The sequence below is a fragment of the Psammomys obesus genome, unplaced genomic scaffold, assembly GCF_907164565.1.
Source record: "Psammomys obesus unplaced genomic scaffold, mPsaObe1.curated_primary_1811, whole genome shotgun sequence".
Lineage (NCBI taxonomy): Eukaryota > Metazoa > Chordata > Mammalia > Rodentia > Muridae > Psammomys > Psammomys obesus.
The window spans coordinates 28,983,121-28,990,291 of NW_026585504.1; the positions used below are offsets into that span (position 1 = coordinate 28,983,121).

The 7,171-nt window shown below is 38.1% G+C and overlaps 1 protein-coding gene across 2 annotated transcripts in view; it reads left to right on the plus strand.

Moving 5' to 3' along the window:
• The window catches only part of Elp4 (elongator acetyltransferase complex subunit 4), a 205,392-nt gene that overhangs the window by 79,347 nt on the left and 118,874 nt on the right, over positions 1-7,171 (plus strand). The gene's annotated exons all lie outside the window — the stretch shown is intronic.

A 7,171-nucleotide genomic window follows, 5' to 3' on the forward strand; every position in this document is an offset into this window, starting at 1 on the left:
ATCATCATGATAGGTTAACTCGGGATTTCTTTAAGGGCTTTTCACAGATAGTTCTTAAACATAAGTTATATTTTATTATGTTAATAACAAAAATGTTCTATATTTTTGTGTTGTTATCATGATCTTAAATCTGTTAAATTATAGGGAAACTCCTTTCTCTACAATGTTAGACATGCCACGCAGGCTTGTAATGTTTTCATTATTCATGTTTGTAAAATAAATCGTTCATTAGTAGCTTGGTTATATACATATGGTAAGTTTGTTGATTTTGATGAGAGCTCTGAAGCTACAGGTGAAGTTCAGCTCTTAGTTGCTCTGCAGCTATGTTGTGGCTGCAGCTACTTCTGCAGCACTAGCTCTCACAGACTTTTCGACAGTGGGTCTTTACCACAGCCCTGTGAAATGGTTATTTCTAAGCTCTGCTTCCCACGGTGGTCCCATTAGTAACTGGCAAGGCTCATGGTTTTCCTCAGTTTCTAGCCCCTTACATCTTTATAGATACATTACATTGCTCCTCAACCACTACAAAACTCTGCAACTTAGCTCTTTGGGGAGATATTTTTTTCTTTTTATTTTTTAATATTGATTACAGTTTATTCACTTTTGATATTTATTACAGTTTATATCCTAGCTGTAGCCCCTTCCCTCATTCCCTCCCAATCCCACCCTCTCTCCCTCATCTCCTCCCATGCCCCTCTCCAAGTCTACTGATAGGGAGGTGCTCCTCCTATTGTATCTGATCCTAGCCTATCAGGTCTCATCAGGAGTAGCTTCACTATCTTTTTCTGTGGCCTACTAAGGCTGCTACCCACTCAGGGGGAGGAGATCAAAGAGCCAACCACTGAGTTCATGTCATAGACATGACATGTCATAGACAGCCCCTGTTCCCCTTACTAGTGAATCCTTACTTGGACACTGAGCTGCCATGGGCTACATTGGTGCAGGGGTTCTAGGTTATCTCCATGCATGGCCCTTGGTTAGAGTACCAGTCTCAGAAAAGAACCCTGGGCCCAGAATTTTTGGTTCTGTAGCTCTCCTTGTGGAGTTCCTATGCCCTCTAGGTCTTTCTATCTCCCCTTCTTTCATAAGATTCCCTGCACTCTGCCCAAAGTTTGACTCTGAACCTCAGCATCTGCTTTGATTCACTGCTGGGTAGAGTCTTTTAGAGGCCTCTGTGGTAGGCTCCTGGCCTGTTTCCTGTTTTCTCCCTCTTCTGATTTCCATCCAGTTTGCCTTTGTGAATGAGGGTTGATCATCTTACCCAGGGTCGTCCTCCTTGCTTAGCTTCTTTAGGTGTACAGGCTTTAGTATGTTTATCCTATATTATATGGCAAATATCCACTTATACGTGAGAATATACCATGTGTGTCTTTCTCCTTCTGGGATACCTCACTCAGGATGATCTTTTCTAGATCCTACCATTTGCCTGCAAATTTCCTGATTTCCTTGTTTTTAATTGCTTAGTAGTATTCCATTTTGTAAATGTCCCACAAATTCTGTATCCATTCTTCAGTTGAGGGGCATCTGGTTTGTTTCCAGGTTATTGCTATTAAGAATAAAGCTGTTATGAACATGGTTGAGCAAATGTCCTTTTTCTATACTTGAGTATATTTTTGATATACAGCTAGGAGTGGTATAGCTGGGATTTTTTTTTTCCTTCAGTTACTTAATTTGCATTCTTATTGTGTTAAGATGGAGGAGTCAGAGTGTCAACATTTGTGATGATTTCATCATCCTCTTTTCTTTATTTTTATTAATGACAGTTTATTCACTCTCTATCTCGACTATATCCCTCTCTCTCATCCCCACCCAATATCACCCTCCTTCCCTATTGTGTAAATGTACCACAATTTCTGTATTCATTCCTCAGTTGAGGGATATCTGGGTTGTTTCCAGATTCTGGCTATTACGAATAAAGCTGCTACAAACATAGTTGAACAAATGTCCTTATTGTGTACTTGAGCATTTTTTTGATATATGCCTAGGAGTGGTATAGCTGGATCTTGAGGAAGCACTATTGCTGATTGTCTGAGAAAGTGCCAGATTGATTTCCAAAGTGGTTTTACATCACCACCAACAATGGAGGAGAGTTACCCTTTCTCCACATTCTGTCCAGCCTGTGTTGTCACTTGAGTTTTTGATCTTAGCCATTCTGATGGGTGTAAGGTATGAAATCTCAGGGTCGTTTTGATTTGCATTTCCCTAATGACAAAGGATGTTGAGCATTTTTTTAAGTGTTTCTCTGCAATTTGATATTCCTCTACAGAGAATTGTCTTTTAGCTCCCACTTTTTAATTGGATTACTTGATTTGTTCGTGTTTAACTTCTTCAGTTCTTTATATATTCTGGATATTAGCCCTCTGTCAGATACAGGGTTGGTGAAGATCCTTTCCCAATCTGTAGGCTGTCATTTTGTTCTAATGACAGTGTCCTTTGCTTTACAGAAGCTTTTCAGTTTCATGAGGTCCCATTTATTGATTGTTGATCTTAGAGACTGTGCTGTTGGTGTTCTGTTCAGGAAGTTGTCTCCTGTGCCAATGAGTTTAAGGCTCTTCCCCACTTTTTCTACTAGAAAAGATCATCCTGAGTGAGGTATCCCAGAAGGAGAAAGACACACATGGTATATTCTCACGTATAAGTGGATATTTGCCATATAATATAGGATAAACATACTAAAGCCTGTACACCTAAAGAAGCTAAGCAAGGAGGACGACCCTGGGTAAGATGATCAACCCTCATTCACAAAGGCAAACTGGATGGAAATCAGAAGAGGGAGAAAACAGGAAACAGGCCAGGAGCCTACCACAGAGGCCTCTAAAAGACTCTACCCAGCAGTGAATCAAAGCAGATGCTGAGGCTCAGAGTCAAACTTTGGGCAGAGTGCAGGGAATCTTATGAAAGAAGGGGAGATAGAAAGACCTAGAGGGCATAGGAACTCCACAAGGAGAGCTACAGAACCAAAAATTCTGGGCCCAGGGTTCTTTTCTGAGACTGGTACTCTAACCAAGGGCCATGCATGGAGATAACCTAGAACCCCTGCACCAATGTAGCCCATGGCAGCTCAGTGTCCAAGTAAGGATTCACTAGTAAGGGGAACAGGGGCTGTCTATGACATGTCATGTCTATGACATGAACTCAGTGGTTGGCTCTTTGATCTCCTCCCCCTGAGTGGGTAGCAGCCTTAGTAGGCCACAGAAAAAGATAGTGAAGCTACTCCTGATGAGACCTGATAGGCTAGGATCAGATGGAAGGGGAGAAGGACCTCCCCTATCAGTGGACTCAGGGAGGGGCAAGGTAGGAGAAAAGGAAGGGAGGGTGATATTGGAAGGGAATGAGGGAAGGGGCTACAGCTGGGATACAAAGTGAATAAATTATAATAAAAAATAAATTAATAAATAAATATGAATATATAAAACTGAAATATTGTGTATTTTTGTAGAAATTTACGTAGTGATTACTGTAGGCCAGATAGAGTCCTAAGCTCTCTTTAGATAGTAATTATGTAATCCTTACATTATATGCTGATTCTCTTATCTTCTCTCAGGATACACAGCCAAAGTTAGACCTGAATAGTGCCCTAATTGCTGCTCACTTAGCCACTGTGCTATGCTGCTTGTTCCATAAAGATACTGGCATAGAATCAAAGTAAGGAAAATATGAGAATGAAGTGGCATCTGATGATAAAAAAGATAATGTGCTTTTGGAGGCTGTGATGTTTAATAAATACTTGGTTTCATTTAATTTTCTGTCTTAGCTTCTTCGTCTATAAAATATGAGGCAAAAAAAAATACAGCATAATTCAGAGGATGAGCAATACAAAGTGTTGATACTTGGTAGGCATTCAGTATGTGTTAGCTGTCATCATCAACACTGTGTACTGCTCGAGACCCTCAGAATTGATAACCTGAACAGTGAGATTTGTCAGAAGTTAAAATGTTCAGTGTGTTGTTGCTGTAGAAGAACAGTGAGCACTCAGAGGGTGTTACCTGCATGACTTGCTAAAACTCTGCTGCCCCACCCAACTGCAGAGAGTGAACAGAGATCTTCAGTTTCCTGACCCTTTTTCTTAAAAACACTTGTCAGTATCATCTGGTGCATTGGGTTAATGACAGACCAGAAAGCACAGATGCATACCCTTCGTTTCTTAGTACCATAAACTACACAAGACTCATATCAGTTTTCCCGTCATGACCAGTACAATTTCTGGAATTTCTACATCAGAGTTTAAATGGGGATTGTGTGACTAAGGCAGTTTAGCTCACCCTCTCATTCATTTATTCAAATGTAGCAGGCATCATGGTAAGTATCTGTGGAGTATTGAGCATGACAAAGTCACTCTCAGGAATGTAAAAGATAGGATAAAACAAAAACTGTGTAAGTGCTTGTGGTTTGGTTTGGTTTGGTTTGGTTTGGTTTGGTTTGGTTTGGTTTGGTTTGGTTAGGTTTGGTTTGGTTTTAATTGTTTCACAGGCTGTTTTAAAGTTTGTTTATTATTTTGTGGTGTCTGTGTTGGATATTTGAGCTTCGGTGTTGATGATTGTTCTGTCAGGAAAAAGAAATGTCATTTGATATCCTTGAAAATTTTTGTCATATAATTAAGCATCTTTAAATTAGTACTAGACTAAGGGTATATAAAATATTTTCATCTCTTGGAGTAGTAAAACAGCCAATCAGTGTTCTTATCTTAGTTATTAGCATTCTGTCAGACTTGTACAGTAATGATTAGTTACCCTTTATTGTACTTTTGGCATGCTTCCCATGTTTAATTTCATTGTAGGGAAGGAACACATAGTTAAGGGAATTGCAAAAGAGGGGGAGAAGTTAAAATAGGGAAAATAATAGATTCAAAACTGATTTTAACTTGTTGTAATGATACTTTAACCAGAGTGAACAAGGGTGATTGAGAATTTTTTGAAGTATTTTATGCTTAGTCTAACAACTTTAAATTTGAAATGTTTTCTTTTGTTTGAATTAAGGGTTTGTTCTATAATAATGCAATAGAAGCTGAAAAGTATCCTTTGAAGTCAATGTATGAAAATGTTCTAAATATCTGCTCAAAAGGACTAAAACTATTTAGCAAATACACTTTGAATGTCTTCTGACATACATGTTGTTTTAAACAGTTTCCCCTATGAAGTAGTAGTAGTATTCAAAACTCTCTTGCTAGAATATAGATTAGTATCTGCCCAAAGGCATTGCCCTAAAGTGTTTGTGAGGACAGTTCTATTGACTGTGATTCTTGGTTCACACTGAACTGTGTGTGACTAGGGGCAGAGCCACGGTAGTGGCCTATATTCCAGCATTATTCGGTTCCCACCTCCCTGCTGAGTAGTTGTTCCACTCGCCAAGAAGCCTGTTAAAGAGCCCCTGCGAGCATGTGTACAGCCCTCCATGTTAATAGTTAATTGGTGAAGATGGCAAGATGAGAGGACAGCCGAACATGTGGTCTCAGACTCGGGCAGTAGACAGGCCTTCGCTGATAATAACAGCAGATGCTCGTGTTCTCACAGCTTAACTGTTCCAGCGCTTGTTGAGGCAAACTCATCATGAACTGAAAAAGAAAAACTATCGAAGAAAAGGAACTAAGCCTTCTTTAAATTCTTGTACATGTTAAATTATAAGAATATTTTCACTTCAAAACTCTATGTACCAATCTCGATATGCATGGTTAAAATCCTCCAAATACGTTGAGCATTCTACTCCTACCCCTGCTTACTCTTGGGAACAAATATTTTTCCCCTTTGATACGTTTTAGCGAGGTTTATTTTTGGCAAAGTGACTATAAAATACTTTAAAATGGGGCCTTTTAATTTCCATATCTAGTCAGATATGACACCAACATTTCTTTCTGACCTATAAATAGCAATTGACTTAACTATTAGTAAGATTTAATATCTAAAAATTATGTCAACATTTTATGCCTTTTATTTTCAATTCTAGTGATAGATTTATGCTCGTGAAAAATGAGAACCAATAATATTTTTTCAGAAAATAAAAATTTAGTTTTGTGTCTAAATACAGTTTTGTTAGCAAAATGAAAATAAAATAGATTTTCTATAGCTTGTACACCTCTCATATAGCCCATGAGCAGTTTTCCTTGATTTGTATTTCTTTTTACATAGATTCAAAACACTGTTAGCTAAAACTGTCAAGAAATAAACACTGACACACTTGGTACTAAAATGGAAGGTTATTTTCCTGCACCTTTGCCATAACTTTCCTTTCAAAGAATATTTACTCTTCATTACTGCTAATTTTTATCAATGTTGTCATAATCTCCATTCTTTAAGGAACTTTTCAATATAAACATCCTAAAGTGTTCCTTTAACTGTGATAATGCAGGGATGAAAATTCCTTGCATTTGCTTAAGAAATGTCAGTCAGTGCCTGAACTTGTTAATCTTTCTTTTTCAGAACAGATTGTAAATGTGAAACTAGATTGGAGCTTTTTTTTTTTTTTTAATTTATTGTCATTGGAGCTCGGTAACTTGATAGCCCAGTATTTTTATCAAAGAGTTGCTGTCTTCCAGTGATCTGATCCTTACAGTTTTTACCCCAGCTTCTCATTGGATAAAACTTACTAGTACTAATGCATTCTTACCAAAGAAAATGTATTTTCTGATTTTAAAAATGGAAAGAAAGAACCCTATCTCTTAAAAACTGAATGAGGTTTAAATTATTATCTTAATTAATAGTTTTTCAGATTGGTTGATAATATACTAGAGCTTTGAAGCCACTGAAGTGAGTAATGCAGAACATTTGTCTATAGAAAAACTTTTCCATCTGCAATGTTGCATTCAGTGCTGGAGTTTTACCAGCTAAACCAAGTCAAGTCCTGACTGCCTTTACAATTCAAAACGAATTTTGCATTTGGACTCCATAGATCTTCTGAATTTATCTTTTCTTCCAGATATGTATGAAATAATTCTTAATTAAGAAATAAGACAGTAAAGGCTGACATTTTGAGTGTGGTTGCCAGAGTCCACCAAGAAGAAAGTGAGAACCAGCTCCTGCTAAGTTATCACTCTGACCTCTACATGGGTAGCATGTTACACACATGCCCAGCATGTGACACACATACCCATATACATAAAAATAGAGAAAGGAAGGAAGGAAGGAGGAAGGAAGGAAGGAAGGAAGGAAGGAAGGAAGGAAGGAAGGAAGGAAGGAAG